Source organism: Columba livia, chromosome 4 (assembly GCF_036013475.1).
Source record: "Columba livia isolate bColLiv1 breed racing homer chromosome 4, bColLiv1.pat.W.v2, whole genome shotgun sequence".
Classification (NCBI taxonomy): Eukaryota; Metazoa; Chordata; class Aves; order Columbiformes; family Columbidae; genus Columba; species Columba livia.
The window spans coordinates 67,147,818-67,169,215 of record NC_088605.1 but is presented as its reverse complement, the minus strand read 5'-3'; positions in this window follow the sequence as shown (position 1 = coordinate 67,169,215).

Sequence of the window (21,398 nt, the reverse complement as noted above, 5' to 3'; positions counted from 1 at the left end):
CTAAAGAAGGAGAATGTATTCACATTTTTGTTTAATGCAGTTATTCAGTAAGGTCATTCTTGTTCCACAGATTTTTAGGGATGGTCTTTGCTGTGTTCTGCCAAGAATGATTTTATCGCATTTACAGTAGTAATACAGTCTGTCTGATATGGCAGGACTCTTTCTACTCAGCTGTCTCCTCTTTCAGGACAGTACAGAGAGCAACACGCTTTAAAAGACTTCAAGAGTGACCTGCTGTAAAAGGCCACAGAATAGCTGTTCCTAAAGACAGGCAGTGCGACAGTGCTCCTCCGGCTCAAGGAGTTTGTGGCTGTCTCTGTAGAGGTGTTCCAGAGAGTTCATGTGCAAGAAAAGAGAAATATTCCTAGTTCCAGGCTGCCTAACACATTCCTTCACAATACTGCTGAAAATGTTTTTCTTTTTAATGTGGAAAACCTTCAGAATTAACTACCGAATATATCACTTGAAAAGACTGTGAGCTAATGAGATTCTGGCTTGGGACTTTTTCAGTCCAAATCACACGCACATTAAATTTTCCTATGAATGCTGGGCTGCAGAGAGGATTAAACACTCACCAAAAATCACTCCAGCAAACACAAAGATAGAAGAAAGCGAAGGCATCTGGGTTTTGCGCCTTTTTCCTGTCAGGCTGGAGGAATGAGCTACAGGCTGTTGGTTTAATTGTGCTAAGTGCCATGGGCCCTGGGCGCCGCTAATGGAGCTGTGTGTGTGTGGAGCAGCTGTGCGGGCTGGGCTGGGGCTGTGAGGGGACATCGCCAAGCACGGGCCTCATTTTCTTTAATTTTATACCTGCTGTAAAATCCATTCAAAATAATAGTAATATCTAACCTATTATTGACACTTTATCCTGTGGGGAATAGCCAGTTTTGACTATTATAAGCAACCACTGATTTTCCCCAGGCCCTTGGGGCCTCCTGTTGTGACTGAGGCAAATGTTGCTAATAAACGCCTCCTTCAAAGTGACTTTTCCAGCTGAATCGGAGGGATTCCAGTCACCCATTTGATGGAACTTTAACCAGAAACGTGTTGGACAAATTAAATATGGGTTAGCCTCTTGCTCTGGTCTATATCAAGAGCCTATAAATGCAAAATGTTTAAGTCACAGAAGACCTTGGTCTGTAATTAACTATTGCAACTCTCCTCACAAATCAAAAGCAGCCTAACGTGTGGAGTTCAATATGTCAAGACATGGGCACTGAAGTGGTTTAGAGAAGAAAGAAGAGGAAAGAAGAATAGGAGAGAAAGGTAAACAAGATTTTGCATACATGTATATTACTGTTAGCTAATGTCAGGAGCCTTGAAATTCTCTCCTTGTTATGGACAAGCAAGGAACACAAGTGCTTTGATACATGGACACACATTTGAGTCCACATGTCATTTATTGTACTGGGGAAGAAAGATCTTCAGACTTATCCACTTGGAAAATAATAATGAGCTGGAGAGGTTTTGCAAATTAGATAGATGGGGTTTTCTTTCCTTTGGGCTGCTTCTGCAATATTTACATTTTAGTTTAAAATAGCTAGTCTGTGGGCTGTTTGACAAGTTGAAAACTGCAAGGCTGGTGTCAGCAGGTATGACAGACTAAAACGGGCAGAGGTTGACGCCATTTTCAGATTTCAGTGCAGAAGGAATGATTTTTTGGTGTGGACATCAGGTAGCTTTTTTCTGTCTTTAGTCAGGAACTTAGTGTGTCAAACCCTGGGCTCTTAAGTAATTTAAAGAGAGAAAAAGGATTTGATGAACAGATACTTAGCCTTATGTTTTAATCTGGACCAAAATATCATTTTAATTCAAGAACAATTAAATATTTGTATTCATGGTTTTTGTAAAACTTCTGTCTTAAATTCTATCTCTATGTTAATTGCAAATATGCTATAATTCTGCATCCCTTTCTTACCAGGCAAGCATTTGATGTTGTTGATCTTAAGTTAATGTTAAGTCATTGGTTCTGACTTGGTTTCTTTGGAAACTTGTAAATGTGCAGTTTGCACTGATGCTCATACATCTGTGTTTCATCAGCAATAAATGTGAAAGAAGTAAGACTTAAATTTAAGGTGGTATGCTGTGATACTGTTTGTGTGGAAAAAGGTATTTATTAAAGATACCATTTTGTTTACCTGTCTGTCTTAATTTTCAAGTAAAAGTAGCTGACAAAGTAGTAAGGAGAAAATGACAGAATAATTTGCTTTTTGCACAAATGTGCTTTGTAATCTAACTTCAACTTCCTTCATTAGTATATCCATGACAATATCATATTGCATCCAGTAAGAAATGAAGAGCTGCTTGATTAATTGCAGTTCATACATAGGTATAACTCTAATGGCGATAAATAATCTCTGCCTCTCTCACTTATCTGTAGTGTATCAGATATTCCTCTGTGACTGCACAAGACCTTGTATAATGTGGTACTGGTTCATGATTGGAAATCCAAAATGTAATTACCTTACCAAGAGTAATAATATATTTACTATTTCTATCATGCACTCTATTAATCTTCAGACCTTCTCAGTTCCCAAACTGGAGAATGAAAAACAGAGTGGTTTAGTTTAGTTTGTTTGTTTGTTTGTTTTAATCTCCAGTCTTTCTGATATGATTTTCATCAACATTATTCACACAGCTATTAGGCCAAAGAGATCAGCTAGCTCCTTCACTTTGTAAATTCAAGCTGATGACAAAGATACCAATCCAAAGCAAGAGAGAGGAAGTCTTTATTCTCAGAAATATGGAAGAATAGCTTGATATTCATTTAATCTTGTCCTTCTCACTTAGAATGTATATAGAGAGGGCAAGTGGAGAGTTGAAGTGCGGACATAAAGTCTGAGAGGCAGAATAACTTTCCCCTTCTTCTCAGGCTAAAACTGCTTCTTAGCACTTACAATACTTACAATATCAGGATGTTGGTAAATGGCTTCCATATCTCTGGCCAGAGAATCATGGGCAGTAAATATGTGTGATGTGTGCAAGTGAATCTGGTAAACACATACAGGGGTCCGGAGGATTCTCAAATACCTTTTTTCTATGCAGACAAAATTTAGGTTTATAATACCACGGCTTTCCCATTTGGGAATACATATAGGCATAATAAATGTAAACCCAAGCTGGTTTTGCCCAATTTCTGTGGATTTCAAGGCAGGACCTCTACTGAAAACACTCTGCTGTCAGCTCCCTTCTCTCATGGTTTTCAGGCATCATCTTTGTCATAATTGGTATCACCAGTGAACAGAGCTGGGAGAAAAAGCAGCTGAGAAAAGACAATTGTGGCAGATTTATCTGAATCTTTCAAAATCTTCCTGGAAAGAGACTGGCACCTCAAGGTGGATCAGGTATTGGACTGGTAGCTCTTGCAGGGCAGGGAGCAGTTCAGTACTGTGTTCTTCCATCTGCCTTCTTCACATCATTGGCTCACAGCTAATTAATCAGTTGTAATTTCCAGATGGCCTTCTAAATCAGCCTAAGGCAATGCAAACTCCAGCAAGGAAGCATGACAGAGCTCCATTATCAAAGTATTTGGCGAAAGAAACACAACATAGTGTTTCCTACTGTACTTGGAAGGCTGAAAAGCTATGAGCTATAGCTTCAGGGAGAACACATTGTTCAAACGTGAGTAAAACAAGTCTTTCAGCAGTGATACTTATTATGAAACACTGCTTTCTGCGACATGCATACTTTCATAAATAAGCTCTTCTTAAGCACTTGTAACAAAGGAAAAGGGACTCTCAATTTCATAATAATGCCAGAAAACCTTTTTTTTCCTTTGCTGCCCTGCACTATAGTAAGGATAATTTCAAAAGAGCAAGATACTCGTAGTTCTCAGATTACTTTGATTGGATCACAAGTGTGATAACATACACAGTAATAATTATTTGTAAACTAAACATTAGTACCTATAAACTTTGGCTTCATTCAAGTATTTGAAGAATATCTACTGCTATAAGAAAAGCTGTCAAATGTGGCACAGTACCAATTTGCAGGCATTTCAGATAAATTTGTTTTGACATATAATGGTAAGAAACTAGAATTTGTTCATGGAAGCAAAATATTTTTGAACACTGTGTTGTATTTTGCTGTAACTATTTCGTTTGATACTACACATAGAAGGCATTAGTGTGAATGGTGTTTTTTTCTCCCTTGCAAAAGGATGGGTTTATATGCTTGAATAATTAAACTAATGTTCATATTATGGGTTTTTTTAGAACTATTGTCATGCAAAGTTTCATAAGACACTACACTCTGTGCCTCTTAGTGCAGGTGAAAAAAATGCCTTATCAGAAACCTTTTAAAAAGTCCTGTCCAAATAATGGTGCTAAATCCAGATTTTATTAAACTGAGCACCATGGAAAATTTAGGTGAGATGTAGCTGGAGATGTTTGTTATGAGAATAAGGGTTTGTGTGAGTTTGTATCTGAAAACTAGATGTGGGGGACGCAAACTCCCACAGATATGAAATTGAACAGAATGTTTGCACAGGCTCTTGCAAAGGAAAACAGCCAACTCTGAACAGCTCTGTTGCATAGTCTGAATATTTCTATGACCTTCCTGTGTTCGTGATTTTTTTCCATGCCATGGCTGTTAGGGGCCTTCGTTTGCTGCATAATATGGTTATGAGAAGACAGGACACTGGTTCTGGAAAGTAGCTTTTAGAATCATAGAATCACTTGGTTTGGAAAAGACTTTTAAGATAATTGAATCCAACCATAAACCTTTTCCATCAGGAGTCACCTTGTGAGTGATAATAAGTGCTTTAAGTTGAGTTTTATCTGATTGGAAAACCAAAACTCTTTTTAAAAATCTTGATTTTCATAGCAAAAGTACCCAGCACTTCCGAAAATTATTTTTCTTAAGGAATTTGAAGTAAGACACCATAAAACTGAGCTTCTCTAAACCACTTTTAAAATTTTAAAACTAATGCTAAACAAGCACAGCAGTTAAGGGAGGTGAAACCTGTCTTGTGTCAATGAACAAGAGCGGCATGAAGGATATGAAAATGTATGTTTGTTTCCCGTTGCTCAGCTTTTATCCATGTTTAAACTTTCTGCCCTTATGGAACAGTAGACTTTGCTTAACTGGTACAGCTTTGCTCACTTTAGTGAGAATGGCAAGTTGTGAAGCGGCTCAGAACCAGACTTTCATATGGTGAAGTCACCTGACCTACTTTAATTTCACAAATTAAAGTGCTAAATTAAACTGATCAACTTTATTTACGCTAGGCCTATGTATCTTGCAACAGTTGCTTTCTTTTAGGACAAGATGCCCATAATTAACTGCCTGGGCTATTTTAACAAACGATTTAATTTAATAGAGAAATTTTACTTTTTCCTCTGTATTTTTGGTGTATAGTTCCGAAATAGCCACCCATTTTAGAACTACATAGCATCTTTTGTGCAGGCTTTTGAGGAAAAAAAAGTTGGTTCCTTATGGTCTTGCAGCTGTCTAAGGAACTATTACAGCTTATGAACTGTTTATGCATTTTGTGACAGCTGGCAACACTGCTCCTCAAAACCAACAATAGTAACCAAATGATGGTTTATATAAATTGATGTATTCACATACTTGACTGTTGTGCTGGCCTATGTCTGCTATTAATTGTTCACCACAGTTGTTAGTAAAAACACAACAGTGAATTCATGGAAATCTAATATTTCTTTGCATGCGAAAGAATATAAAAGAAAAAAAGGATGTTCTTGGCAGATTATACTTACCTGACATGAGCTTATTTCTTAAACTTGTGCTATAAATATTGGCTATGCCTGAAATGATGGGGACCTAAATGTTGAAAGGTATTAGCAAGAAATTAATCCCATGAGCAAAAAATTTTGTGTTCTATAATTCTTGATAGGCACCTAATAATTTTTACTTCCTTCCTTAAAACTTGATCCACACTTGAATTATGTTTTAGATAAAAGCTCAGTGTCAGAATGTGCTTAAGTGAATGGGAAAATATTTCTGTTCATTTTGGTTTTATTCATATTACCTGGAGAGAGCCTCCCACATGAGACCTGACTGAGGGCAGGTTGCTTATTTGTTCTGGGCAGAGATTTATGTGTGAAATCCCAGTTTCCCTTGGATCAAAACCTGGTCTCAGAAGTGCTAAGCGTGAGATGCAGACTTGAATCTGTCATGTAGCTTGTGGTTCTTCAAATCCTTTTTGCAGTTTCAGAAATGATAAAGGGTGACCAGGTGATATGTTAGCTGGAGTAATGATTTAACTATCAACACAGCAGGGTTTTTGTTATATTGCTGCTGCAAACATTACTCTGTCCAAACCCCTCAGCTGTTTATGGAAAAACTGATGCTAAAAAAAAGGTATGTTTTTGAAGAGCATGCATGGGTGAGCTAACACTACTGCTCTAATGACAAAACTGCCCTTGGACCTGGTGTGGGTGAAGGTGTTTGATGTGAAAGTGGAATTTTTTTATTGTTTTCTCTGTGAGTAGAAAACAACAGAATTTGAATTTCTTTGTCTTCCTACTCTTTTCCAGTAACTCTTAGCGTAACTGATGTAGGAAGACTGTAAGTACAGAGCAGAGGAACATGCTAGAAAGTGAGATTTTAATCTAAAGAATCGAACAAGAAAATAATGTACTAAATCTATAACCGTGCAGGATCGTTAGTATGCATACTGAGAGGACATTAGTATTACTGGTTATAAAATGTTGTAACATGTTTTTAAGCTCTTCGTATATGGAAGGATTTGATTTGATAAATGGCCGAGACTACAAATTCTGATTGATCAGACCTGTAGAACTACTTTTATTAGTATCTGTCAGATACAAGGCTACAATGGGCATTCTCATAAGCTACAGTAATATGCTACAATGAGCTTATTCTCCTTGTAGTATTTTTAGGGACAAGGAGACTCCCCATTTTTTTTTTTTTTATTAATGTTACTTTTAAGTTGCTTTTGACTGTTCTCTTTTATCGTTTTTACAAATGAGATCCGTATAGAAATTTCTAGAAGAAGTGGCAGCAACCAGTAAGGAGGCAGACTGATTGAGAGATTAAGGAAATATTTTAGGCAATGAAACCAGAGAATAAACATGACAAATAAAACCTGTGGTAAATAGTTAACTCTGATCAGTAGAAACAGGTAGACGAAAACGATGCTTGCCTTGCTCATGGATTTACCTACGGCACAATCAGTGGTGTGTTCACCTGTTTATTTCCAGGCCTCCATGCTTAGCTGGGCTGATGAAATTTACTAAACTGTGTACAAGGGCTTTTTTACCTCTTTTTTTTTTCTTTTCAGACCAGGATCTTACTGTTTGTATATTATTTCTATTGCTATGTTCTCCAACAGATGGACTGTAAAGCTGTTCAGTTCTCAATCCTTATACCTAAGAATAACAAGAAAAAGGGATGATTTCGCTGTGCAGTACCATTCTGTTCCAGTGAGTCTCAATACTTAAATATGGTGCTTATTTGAGCCAAGTCTTTGTTAGTGGCTGTTGCAGCTGCCTCATAATTCAGCATGACTGAAGCTCTATCCAGAGTTAGCGGCGTCTCTGATCAGTGTCCCTTTGACCCATCCAGCCGCGCTTATATGCTTGAGATCATGTCTGGTCTGGTTGCTGTTCCTCTGTCTTCCCCTAATTCCTCTTCTACCTCTCTATTTATTCCCTCAGCACATGTTACAAGTGGATCTTCTCCAATTCCCTCCTCCTTTTCTGCGGGGGTTTTGTGCCTCTGATTTCCTCCTTTTTTCCTTCTACAGCTTTGGACAATCTCTCAACAAGGACATTGAATTATCTTCTTTAGCCCAGACTGAAATCTTTGTCATTCTTCATTAGCTTCCATACCACCAGCTTGGCTCAACAGGTCAGTTCCTCTTCTCTGCTGCAGTTACCATATAAGCCACATGGCTCTACCACTGCCCTGCTATCTCCACTGAACTGATACCCCTGTGAAAGCGTCTTTCCCTGTCACACAGATTTCCCAACCAGCATCCTGTGCTTTCTTCTGAGTTGTTCTTCATGTCCAGATCTTCCCATGAGTTAGCAAAGCCACTTCAAAACTGTTTTTCAGCCTCCATTTTTTCTACATTGTAATGAGGTCTACAGAAATACTGAAAGCAGGTATGCAGATGATGTGCTGAAAGCATTGATCATACTATTAACTAATCTTAGTTGTTTGTTTGTTTGTTTTTTATTGGTAGTGTTATCTATTTATCCATGTTTGGGGGCAGCAGCTATATACTTCATCTTTATTTGTTTAGCAGCTGGACTTCCTGATTTTGCACCATGTCCTAAGTAATGCAAAAATTATAAATAATAAAAATGTGGTTTTTAAATTATGATGTTGTTTAAATGCAACAGCAGTTACAAATTCTAGGGCATCACTTGAATTGTATAAAATAGAGACATTTCTTTTCACCCATGCAAAAATTCAGTACATTATTTTAGGCTTTTATTTATGTTAGTTCTCATTGGATACTCTCTGCTTTTCCTCTACCCTTATACTCGGTACATTTGGGGAATACTCTTTAGGGGTCACAGTGTATTGCTTTCAGGTTCTTTACTAATGGATCTCACTTGCTTTTCATAGTGTTTTAATTCATTGACCTCTGTTTTTCTTTAAGCCTCTTAAAGAAATGTCTGCACTAGTCTTCTTGTTAAATTTGTAGGCTAGTTGGACAATGAACTTTGCCAGATCTTCCTAGCTGATTTATAGAACTGAAATCTCCCCATTCTCCAGGGCATGCACTCTGATTTTTACGTATAATAACCTTATTTACATTGTTCCTACTTAATTCTGGCCAAGAAATCCTCTTATTCTCCCAAATGGAGTACTATGAGTGCTAGAGCACAGTGTATCGTTTTTAGTTGGCTGGCCTTTTTGAGATCTAGGAGTTTCTAATCACAAGGGTTTTCTGAATGATTAACAAACATCTGTCCTTTGGACTGCTTTGACTGACAAAGAGCTGCTCCACTAAATGCATCTGGGTTTTCTCCATCTGCACAAGATTATTCCCACTGAAGTTTCTGTATTTTTCTCGCCTACCTCAATTCAGCAAAAATGGATGCGAAAGGAAGTGAAATTTGGACTAAATTTACATTAGCCTAACAGCTCCGAGGTTACAAATGGCATAATAAAGAGCAGTATTCTTCAAGGAAGAAAATTAAGTTTTGATCCAGAAACATGAGCTATTGAAGACAGGCACAAGAGTTGTGTTTAAGGGAGAGGCTGGAACTGTAACTAAATGAAAAAAGCATTTTACAAGTAGATCCAGTGTGGTGGACTACTGGGTTCCTACAATATGACCCTTAACCCAATGTAGGCTTTTCGTAGCTTCTTTGTAGGCTTCAGCTCTGTCTTTAAATCTCCTTCATCATATTTTCTCTTTTGTGAATGGATAATGATAATAAGATAACTTTATTCCAGAAGCAAAGGTCTGCTACCAAAATCCTAGATAACCTCTTTTACCTGGGAGAACTTAGCTTTTGGCAATGTATCCACCTCTGACACCAGCAGAAATGGGGGAAATATAAAAAATAGGGGAAATATGTTGGCAAGGTGGAGAGCAAATGGAAGAAGATGCAGATGCTGACCATGGGGAACTAAGGGGTCAAGTTCCATGTAAGGTGGTTATTTTCACCGGTTAAGGAATGGGATGTGCAGTGTTGCTACTACTTGTATAGCTGCAGAATGCTGAGATTTCCAGAATGCTGAAACCTGTTTATGTTGAACACTATACCAGTATCTGGGTATGAGAGAAAACAGAAAAAGTGTCCTACCCCAAATCCCACAACAGATCAGTCTCACGTGGAAGAACTGGCCACCTGTCAGGCGCATATAATGCATGTCAGGCTATTACACTTAATGAAGATGAAGTAGCATGAAGATTGACAGACTTCAGAAATCTGAGCATAGTGTCACAGAACAATAAACTCCATCTTGAATCTAATTGTTCCAATAAGAGAAAAGAGGCATTTGAATAGATACCATCGGGTGGTTCTTAAGTGACTCAGCTCCAGGACCTGGGAGTGCATCTCAAGGGAAGGATAAATCTCTAAATACCTTGTTTCCCTAAGCATCTGCTGCTCAGCTAGCTGGACCTTTGGTCTGACCAGAGATGATTTTCTCATGTGTTGAACAGCAGTAGATAGTAGGAAAGCAGCAGGGATGAAACAACTAATCAGGCTTCCCATCCTAAATTTTTGGCGTTCCTTTTTATCAGTAACAAGAGCACTGAGAGATGTAAATGATAAAGGATATATCATGCATGTGAACACTCATAGGACTCAATGTTAACAACTGAAACGTTGATAAAATAATCCTGGAATGTAGTGTCAGAAACAGTGAAAAAGACGGGCTGCACATCACTGCCACAGGATGCTGCCGAGTATAATTATTTCAAACAATGATGAGATTTTTTTCTTTCCATGAAAAATTATACAGTGACAATAAAATTAAAATCATCAACATGTAAGTGGGAAATTATAACAATCCTTTCTATGCTGGGACATAGAAGATTAAAAGAAAAAAAGTAGCTAAAAAGTAACATTAAAACTACACCTGGAATTAGATGCAAAGATGGTCTAAAAGTATATGGAATACTTCACACTTTCCAAGTTTCCCTTGCTCCAGAGCTATCCTTTTATAGCAATAATACTCATCAGCTATGTAGGTCTACAAAGAGAGTGTAATCCATTCTTGAATTCCAAAAACTGCATTAGCATCTTGCATCCACGTACCTGTAGACCCTGAAAGTTGAATTTCTGAAATCAAGCCCTGGCTAACCAGAAGCACTGGGCTAGCACTCAAACCCTGAGCTCTGTCATACTACATCATTGGGTACGAATGGGAAAAAGTAGCTGAGATGCAAATTACTGATTAGAATAGCTAATTGTACTGTGTTCATGACAAAGTCAAACCAAGAAACAAAAGCTAAGTAATCAATCCATTCCTCCTTGTGCACCTTGCCCAGCCTTCTAGATCACTTGATCTTCTACCTTGACTTTGAGAAATTTTAGACAACTCTTCTAATTCTTTTCAGTCTGCTTATTTCTAGCTTTTTTGCACATGACAAGTACTTTTATTTGTCTCCTTTGCAAAACAGAACCAAAATTTGCAACATTTATGTGCTTCCAAAGCTCTCTCCCCCACAGATATACTCTTAATGTTTTCTCACATGGAATAAGAAGTCATCTTCATTCTTATTACATTGTCAGCTACAGAAAACAAGACAATTTGAAAGAACCAGGCATATGGTGTCCTTGCGAATTTACTAGAGGCAAGATGTACTCAATCTGTATATCATCAATGACCTCTGAAAATTTAATGGCAAAAAATGTCTAATGTGTATAATAAGCAATAGAAGGGAAGGCTGAATTTTATGTAAAATGTAATGAAAAGGTTCTAAGCTTCAACACTGAAAAAGACAAACAGAAAACTCTCTGCTGGGAAATATTAAAAAAGATTGAATGTTTGGTCCACATAAACATTCACAAATCTATTCTAGTCTTCCTTCATTTGTAGGGACCATTCATCTTTACTGGTTGCAAGTTCAGTGCTGTTTTATCATGAGGATTAGCAGAATCATGCATCTGGCCCTAAAATTTATGTATAATTGCAGAAAGCTTGTTTGCAACTGACAACAGGCATTTTGAGCTAAGTCTGAGGCTTTTTGGATTTAGCAAAGGACAAGGGAAATATTACATTTCAGCAGTTATAGCTCTGGATGCTCTTGGCTGTAGAATATGAAGGGTGCGTGGTGATTAATCAGATTTATACAAAATACAGCAATACCTGCCTCCAAACCAGCTGATGGGTGAAATGAAGTATTGCGACAGTACTTCCTGGTGTTCTGCACTTGGGTCACAGGTACAGTAATTCCAGTGTTATTCTTTGTGCAGAAATACAGAAAACAGATTACTGCTGGACTATATATCAAAGTCCATGTGAAATTACATCTAAACAGTATGGGCAGTATGGTTCTATGTTTCATGCTTTAGGGGCTTTATCTTATTATGTGAACTTCTCATAACCTATTGGGGACAGCATCGGTCCTGTCCAAGTTTTGGGAACTGCTCTATTTCTCCCCTTGTAAAGAAGAGTAAGAACTATGGTCTTTGGTGTTCATATTGCAATTCTCATATTAACATCCTCAATAATTTTATGGCAAGAGCTTTAAGGAGCCTCCTGAGATACCGTATACTGTTTGCTCTTTAGTCAAATATTCTGCCTTTACCGGTAAAAGGATACCCTGATGTTGTTTTATTGATCTTCTTCCTTGAATTTGGTTGGGTGGTTAACCTATGTACTTTGTGGTTGAACATCTGGGGCAGCGTTTACGATGAGAAAGCAATAAATTTTACTTTTTATTAGCTGCCCCTGTTACAAACAGGTTCTCATCTGAAGATCTAACCTGCCTAGGTCAGAGAGACATAAATATTTTGGCAAGATTTGCTATCTCACATTACTCCCAGTTTTCCATCCCCCTTCTCTCCTCTCCAAATATTTGAGCCATTCCAAAATTCCATCCTCTTTTATTGTACGTTCTGCAGTGGGCCCCACTGTAATTTGCTTACAGGCCATGGACCTCCCCTCTCCATTTTATTCTGTTAGTATCTGCTATGCTGTCTGGAACAGAACTTACTACATAAGATACTGTGCTACCACAGACTCCTAAATTCTAAACCAAAGAATGCATTTTGGTCGCTTAATGGAAAATGCAAATTTGGCATCACAAATATTGCTCATTCAGTCAGATCCAGCTCCCTGCCAGCCCTGAAGAGTATGGCATAATGCTTTATCCAAGCTATTCTTCCACTGAGTTGCAAACACGACAGACTTTTTATGGAAACACAGATCAATGTTTAGCATGTTTCAAACTAACATGGGTGAGAACTCTACATTCTTAAAACAATAAAATTATAAAAGAAATCTGTGTCTTACCCTAAGGACTGCTTCACTGACAGCCCATATTACTTGCTTGCTTTCAAGTTTGAGTAACTTCAGCCAACAGTTCCCATGTTTCTCATAGCTATTCTCATGCCATTAATTTACTCTAACAGGAGCCAAAAAAACACCTATACTCCCTGAGAAGTATTGGAGCAATATGTCCCATTTGACTTTTTTCTTTGCACAGAATTCCCAACGTAGTGTCATCCTAAACCTGATTGTAGGATGGAAGTGCCATTCTTTCTAAGTACGTATTGGTACCAAAAATGTGCCCTCCTTCTTCCACTATCTTACTGCATATGTTGCAATAATATTGTTTTCAAATTTTAATTGTCTATGTAATATTTTTTAAAAATGTGTTTTTTATCAAGGAGAAAAAGTAATAGACAGTGTCCTGGAAATTTATCGGAGGCCCATAATTTGCCTCATACCTGGCAGAGATTACCAGATGGTTCAAAGTGGAAGTTAAAAATATGAATATAGGATTCTAATGTTTCCATTGGTGTTTCTAGTGAAGCTATGTAACACAAAGTGCACAATCAAAAAAGATCTCATATTATGTCAAAAGTACTACATTAGTAGTCCCATGTGCATTAATTCAGAGAAGAAGAATGTCTGAAATGTGTTGTATCATTGCAATCCAGCCTGAGAATCATTTCATTAATGAAAAAAGAACCACAGTTTTCTCAATTCTGTAGTCCACTGAGGGTAATGTTGGAAGTGTAAGTTGCACACCCTAGCAAAAGGCCATTTTGTTGTCATGGTCAGGTGAAAAACAAAGATTGAAAAGTTATGTTAAGAACTGGAGTCCAAGTTCTGATCTGTTGTGGCTAGACATGGAGCCATTGACTCTCCTCCAGGATGTACTAGTTTGCATTTACTGAGAAGCCAAGTCTATGTGTGGCTCCAGAAAGTGTTTTCACACAGTGGGACACAGAAACTATGAAAATTGTGAAAGACACAATGTCCTGGATTAAGAGGTGGTGTCTCTCCATGTATTACACAGACCCACTGGGGGAGAGGCTTAAGCAACGGCTTTTTCATTTAAGTTGGTAGGGCTGGTGGAAGAGCATTGTTCCTCCTCTTTGGATTTCATGTCTCTCTCCAGTAGAGTTTAAATCCTTTGATTTTCTGGCTGTCGTGCAATATCCAGCTATTTGTATGGCCATGGGGGGATATCGGAAGTGTGTGAGGGCACAAACAAGAGGGCGAGTTAGAAACCTGAAGTATTATATATATCAACAGATTTCCTGTTCATTGTCTATTTCCTGGGCTTTTTTGCTGTTTATTACTTTTGCGGTTTTACTCAGTTGTTTCAAATTACACTTTAAGCATTCTTTTATGGAATTTGGTTTTGTTAGGTTTTTATATCAGCTAGGTCAAAATAAATTAATGGATGCATCTCGAGAGAAACACTGAAACTGTTCTTTTGGCACTAACTAGATTTAGATAACATGTGCCACACAGTCATGCATAGCTTCCAACCATCTGAGAAATGCTTACCTGTCAGACATTTTGTGACTGCATTGCCTTTTGCCAAGTAGCATCCACTAACACCAGGTTTGAATTTGTTCTGTACTGATATTATGGATTTGGAAGCTTCCAGGCAAACAGTTGGATAAGATACTTGGAACCAAATTTGGCACAATTATGAGTGTGATTGGGTTAGAGTTAATCATTTTGCATTTCTGAACTGTAGTGTTACCTAGGGGTTATAGAGAAAATGCAGGTAATTCAGGATTCAAAATTTCTGTTGAAACTAAAGCTTGAAATATTTCCCTACCTTTGTTGTAGGTCTCAATATTAAGAATACCGTGACGTGTCCTCAAGTGTGGCTGACCTCCCCATGTTGGTGCTCATTCTGAGGTGGCATTCTGACAGGTTAGAAATGGTTTGTTCCAGTCTGGTTGTATCTTCAAGCACTTTTAAGAAAAAAGAGCTTGATCCTTAAGAGTTTTAGTTGAAGTCTTTTGAAAATTTCACAGTGAACTTCCCTTCCCTTCTTGATATCAAGAGCCAAAGTAGTACTTCTGGAACTTGTTGTCTCATTTCCCAAGAAGTGGAAATATTCCTAGTACAGCTTGAAAGACTGATGGAAATACACAAATTTTGAGTTAGACTTTCCTTGAGTTTCAATTCAATTTTAGTCCATATAAAGTGAGAATAGTATTCAGTGATTCAATTGAGCTACTGTGATATCAAAAGATGTGAGATCAGGAATCACTATCGATTCAGTCAATCATGGTATGTGTACACAGACAGTATTTTAAAATAATTTATTTATTTCTTCCTGTAAAACACTTAAACAAACTTCTATGAAGTGACCTTTCTGCATCATGAGTTACATCCAATGATTTCCACAGGCTGATGCTTAACTGTTTCTCTTTTTCTGCTTGGAGACTTGCAAGTGTATTAACTTTATGAACTTCATGGAAAAATTATTGCTTTTTAGAGGGATTATTCAATTACCCACTTCAGGCAAAATGCAATAAATCTTATATTACTATAAAGCCAAGCATTAATCAGCAGACCCTGCAAGCGTGACGGCTCTGTTCTTCTGAATGTCCAGCAGGCTTAAGACAATATTCCTTCTCTTGATTTCAATGCTCAGGGGTACAGGTGATCAATTCTTTTTATTCTGCAGCATTTTTTGCTTACTAACCTCTGTCTTAGCCTTATGAATTGTCTGTAACTCCTAGTTGTCCTTGTGCATTTTGACTGTAGTTTAAATTCTGTTCCCCTGTTAAGAGAGTTCTGTACAAACACACAGAGGCAAAATTTTACCTACTTTTCCATTAATTCTTATACTTTCAAAATGTTTAGGAGCCATTTTCAATATTTTTAATATTTTTAGTAATATGTTGTTCTCTGTTTGAATGTTAAATGTTAATTACAAAATACAGTTCCTTATCATTTATAGTTTGCTCGTTGATGCATGGGGAATGTATTCTGTCTAGAAAGGGAGAATTAAATCTTTAGAAAGACAAGAATAAGAAAACTGTTTTCTAAACTAAGCCTTCGTGTGAGGCTTTTTTCACCGTGGTATTTTAATGGATTTTGCACAGCTAAGAACATTCCTGGCAGTTATACCAAAAGGGCTTGTTCCTCCTCAGCGTCTGTGTGGTGAAGAATTGCTTGCAAAGTCAGCGCAAGCAAATTTTTATTTGTTTGTACTGGTTATCTTACAGACTGGAAAGATCTTATTACCTTATATCATTGCACTCTGATGAATGTCAACAGTAATGAGAAGCTAAGAAAATATTTTTCAAGGATGTAAGTGAAAGCCTTCTTCGTGATGAGAAAATAGAAATATTCACACTGCAAGAAAAAAATTAGGGCATATTTCTTTGATAAATGTATCTTTTATTGGTCTTGTAGTCCAGGTACTTTTATTCACTTTTCAGTAGATGGTGCCAGAGTCAAAGTAACTTCTCTTCACTCCCTGAAAGTCTGTGTTTGTCAGTGGTGTTAAAATGTAATTTCAAAATACTATAAAAATTCAGTTAGTGGATACAGATATGCAAGAAAAAGGTTTTGTGTCAGAGAGCTGTCTGGTGAATTTCAAGATACGTGGTATCATCAACTTTAAACCCTTGCTAGAAGCTTAGCTTAGAAAGCAAACAGCTGGTATGTCTTAATTTAGCAATAAGCTGGTACTGAATCTGCTTTACCTGGTAACTCCAGATTTTATATGGGAGAGGAGCACTGCTGGAAACAGAAGAAAATAAAAATTATAAAAAATGAAACTTATTGCAAAATGAAACATGACACAGGCATAACACTCCTAAAGACTCCTTAGCTTTGAGCATCTCCCTAATAATATTTATTTCTAGCATGCATGCACCTTTCTCCTGGTTTGTTGAAACATTGCTCTGCCTTGGAAGAGCAAAGGCTTTTGATATTTATTTGCTTCCGTCCCCAGACAACCTAGAGCTCAGCATTCCCACTCACCCTGTACGAGAGTGAAGATCCCCACCAGAATGCAGGTGTGGGTGCAGCAGTACAGATAAAATGGTTCTCATTGAGCTTGTCTTGCTGCTGTTGCATCCGGATGAAGATCATCTGTTTGCTTTGGTAAAAGCAAGTTTCAACTTGTTTGATAGCTACATTAAGACAAAGGGATCTTTTAAACTATAAAACCAGTTGACACAAGATCAGAGCTACCTAGGCTTTTTTCTACATGAGAAGGTCAGGACTTCTTTTGTGGAGGATTTTAAATATTTTTAGCACCCATTTGCCTGCCAGGCTCTTCTCAGTGTGCTGGCTAGGACAACAGCATTGCTTCAGCATATTGGCTTTCTGCCGTGCTTGTGATTACCATTTGTTTATTTGTACAACCTTGATTCGTATCTGTAAGGCTGCAAATTCTGTTTTCCAGCATTTGATCTGAGTTAATGCAAGGACAAGCAGATGGAGGCCTCCAAACTTGCTATGTCTTCAGTCCTGTTGCTGAATCCTGGCAGCACAGCTGTGCTACCAGGTATTCTTAGTATAGTAGCCACAAGTCCAGTGATGTTTGCTCTACAGTATCCCATGTGTTATCTGTGCAGTGAAGATCATTTCAGAGACTCCAAAATGTTGCCATGTTCTGGTGCTGCATACTGCCTTCAGGATGGGACAAAGGGATTTATGGATTGCTGGCTACAGTCTAGTTTTTATCTAGAACAGGTGACCTTTTTTTGTTATCCACTTTGAAATACAAGTGGCTGGTCAAGTTTATTATACATTGTGATTGAAATTTCAGTCTGGGAATTGACTAACAAAATGGGTGGTGTTCTTTATAAACAGAATATCCACATGCTAATGGGTATAAACCCATCAGACCATTTCCCTGTCTGAAGGGATCTGGATACAGCACTCTATGTGATTTCTCCCCATCTCTGCATTCAGGCTGCTTTTCCATTCTTTGCAGAACATTCAGAGGGAAGCAATTACAATGCCTCCTGCATACATGTAAAGCATTGCACAAATACCAAGATAATTAAAAAATTCATACAACTATGTATTTACTAGCAGGCTCCAGAGTCAATGACAGTCCAATTTATGCAGAAAGGAAATCCCTTCACACCACAGTGTAAGTTGCAATAATGAAGTGATATGGGTACTCAAGCACATTAAGTTCAGTGTTGGATTAACATAGTCAGTTCCTGAGAGCCCAGAAAAGCCTCTGATTAGAAAGGACCACCCAGCTCCCTGGCTGCAGTCTTTCCAATCACAGGCAAACACTCAGGAGCTGAAATATTTCTAACATCCTCAAACAAAATTTAAACTGTAGTAAAAGGTCAACAGCCAAACCTGTAATATCTCAGAGGAAAAACAGCAGGCCTTGCAGGAACAGAGAAACACAGATGATTTTGAACTTTTCATCTTGTGCAGTGGCATGTGACTGGGTATTTTCTTCAAGGTTTTGTGCATAAAATTGGTTGGGCTAGATAAAAGTGACTGCAAAGCCATAATCACCTAAAACCCCGTTAGTTTCCAAGGCCTGGAACCTTTATGGCTGCAATACTCTGAAGGAAAATATTTGAGGACTGGTTAAATTTGTGGCTATTGTAAGTGAAGATGAAAGACATATTTAATAATATGTTCCTGCTGTTGTCCAGCACATTGCTGCCTGCATGAAAGCATGCGGAGTCCTCTCTGGAGACAGTGGAGGTAACTCAGTGCAATGGGATGGGAAAGAGGGTGTCACTGGTTATAATTCAATTGTCACAGAGTGCCTGAGGTTATTCTAGCAGACACTGTGTACAGCTTCGAGATCTGAAAGGGCTTTTGGTGATTTGAAACATGCAGTTGCTAAATGCTGCATTTGATTTGTTTGTTGGAAGCTCAGAATAAAAAGGATAACTTTAAAAGGGGTGTTAATTCTTTAGCCAGGGACAGCTGCCATCTCACCAGAGACACATGTGTGTAGGATTAGCTCCTCTCCTAAGCTCTTGAAGCTGATCTGTAATATAAAAGAAAAATTTTGAAATAAGCAGGGTCTGTGCTGACCTCTCATAAGAGGGGTAAGACTGGGCAGTGACCATGTGGGTGGTATAGTGCAAGTTTCCATGAAGTGTGGGTGGGAGCTTCTCTAATAACTTACATTTATACTGGTTCCAGTTGGAGAAGGTTGGCTCACGGGCAAGGTCAACGCCCAATGCATGACTTGTTCCCGCATGTTTGTTTATGTGACATTGTTTTGGGCACCTAAAAATAACAGCTGCCTTATACAGTGTGACTTCAAGTAGAACTGATATGAAGCAGGCTGGGATGAAAGTGTGCAAAGGTGCTAATCTTACTATCAGTGTCACTACCGTGTCCATCCACTTGGCAACCATAGCTGGGTTGGGAGACACAGAACCAATGTTCAAGGCAGTGTTAGAGATGGCCATTTCATCAGGACTTATATCCAGCCCAGTGGAACCACAATCCACCTAGGAAGCAATGAGAACAGATTGGCGGCTCTGACAAGTGGATGAAAAGAAGTTGTGGTTTCATGAGTGTACACTGCTGCTTCAAAACCCGACATTCCTTAGCTATCACTATAAAATCTCGACGGTGGAGCACTGCTTCAAAAGATGCCATCTACAGATGTTCAATGTGGGCCCAATTTTCCTCACATCACAACAAATTTACAGATGGAGTATCTCCATTTGTTATTATTCATAACGAAAATGAAGAAAAAAATATATATATTCTTATATAAGATTGAAAAAAAAAGTAATTTTCTTCATCTAATCCAAGCATTCACTTCTTTAAGTATGCATATGGACATGGTCAAACTTATTCTGACTAACTTTGAGCCTATTTGAATATTACAAGTGTGAAATTGTGACCACACATGTTATATTAACACTTTACGTAGGAAAGCTGTGTATATGTGAGAGAAAAATCAGATGCATATATGAGGTGAAAATGGAACCAGTTGAAAAAGATTGGAAAGAAATAAAGGAGAAAAAACCCCAATATTCTGTGTATATGCATTGAAATACTTAATACAAATTTTGAGTTATCTAGACCATCTTTTTCTTCTAGTCCAACAGTTGTGAATAGATCATAAAGTAGCTCAAAAAACTTTAAAAAATGACTGAATTGCTCTTTTAGAAGAAGTACTGCAGCGAAGGCTTTTAATATAGAGGCAGCAAAATGATGGTGGACTTGAGGCAGACTGAGAAACATACAAACGAGGCCTTAAGGCGATCAAAACTGCAAAGGTCGCAAGATTTTTGTGTTTTTGTTGCAAAAGAAATGAAAGCTTTCTATGTAAACCAAGAAAAAGTTAATTGGATTTCAGTAAGTTTTGAAGAATAGATTCTGTCCCTCTGTCTCCTTTTGTCTCCTTTAAACATACACATGCTTCATGAGGAAGTGATATATGTAGGAAGAAACATTTCAAATATCAGATGATAGGTTACCTTAATAGCTTTTTTTTCGAGGTCATGCATGTTTGGTGTTTTCTCACAGTTTTTGAGCTCCACGCCTCTAAAAAAGGCTCCTACATACTCTCACAAACACATTTTCCCTGATTTTTGTGACTTGGCTTTTGGACGGATTTGGCTGGTTCTGGTACTATGTACATTTTGAAACGCATACGGTCTCCAGAAATTGGCTGAAGTCAATTCCTGTTTCCTTTCTGCTCTTAAAAAGTTTTTTGAAGGTTGAGCATGGCTTAAGCTACGTTTTGGTTGCAGCTTTGTTGAGCACATGCTCTGAGCGTTCCCCTGCAACACAGTTGCACTCGGCACTCATGTTTTGCAAGCTGCCCTGGAGCAAGGCTTTTGGAAGCCCTCAAAACCACCGCTGCTTCGGAAGGCATCTGATCTTCTGTAAAATTACTGAGAAAGCATGAAAGACAATCAATTGATGCCTACAGATGGGGAAAAATAAGACTACAAAAATCAATACTTTGAGTCTAATCATTTCCTGTGCGTAAACAAAAATCACTGGGAAACATGCAAACAAATGACTTATTTATTTATTTAAAAATTTCTGAATGTGAGGTGATCTCTTCCCTCCTCCCCCACCAAGGCTGTTAAGTAGCTATCTGATTAATGAAAAGTTGATCAATACTGCTTACAGAGTGCAAATGCCTTGAAGATCAGTCCCGAAATTTGCTTCAAGTTGAGCAAACTGAAACAAAGACTCATTTTGAAAAATGGTTGTCATTTTAGGATGTTTGATGAAGTTTAAAGCCACTACAGCACTGAAAGCCATGAAGATATCCAACGTGCCAAAAACATTCCAGTAGTGAGGTTGACATAGTTGTACCGCTAGCAGAGAGATGGATGTTGTTAAGAAGTGTGCACTGCCCAGTTACATGTGTTTTTTGAGAAGGAAATATCCAGCAGCCATCAGGAATAGACAAGGATGGCCCTTGGTCTCACTTGCTTAGGGCATGGTTCTAAGCTTTAGGCAAGTCCATGGTAGCCTTCTGCAGACCCTACTGTAACCAAAGAAAAATGTATTTTTAGCATCGCTACCACATTTTACTG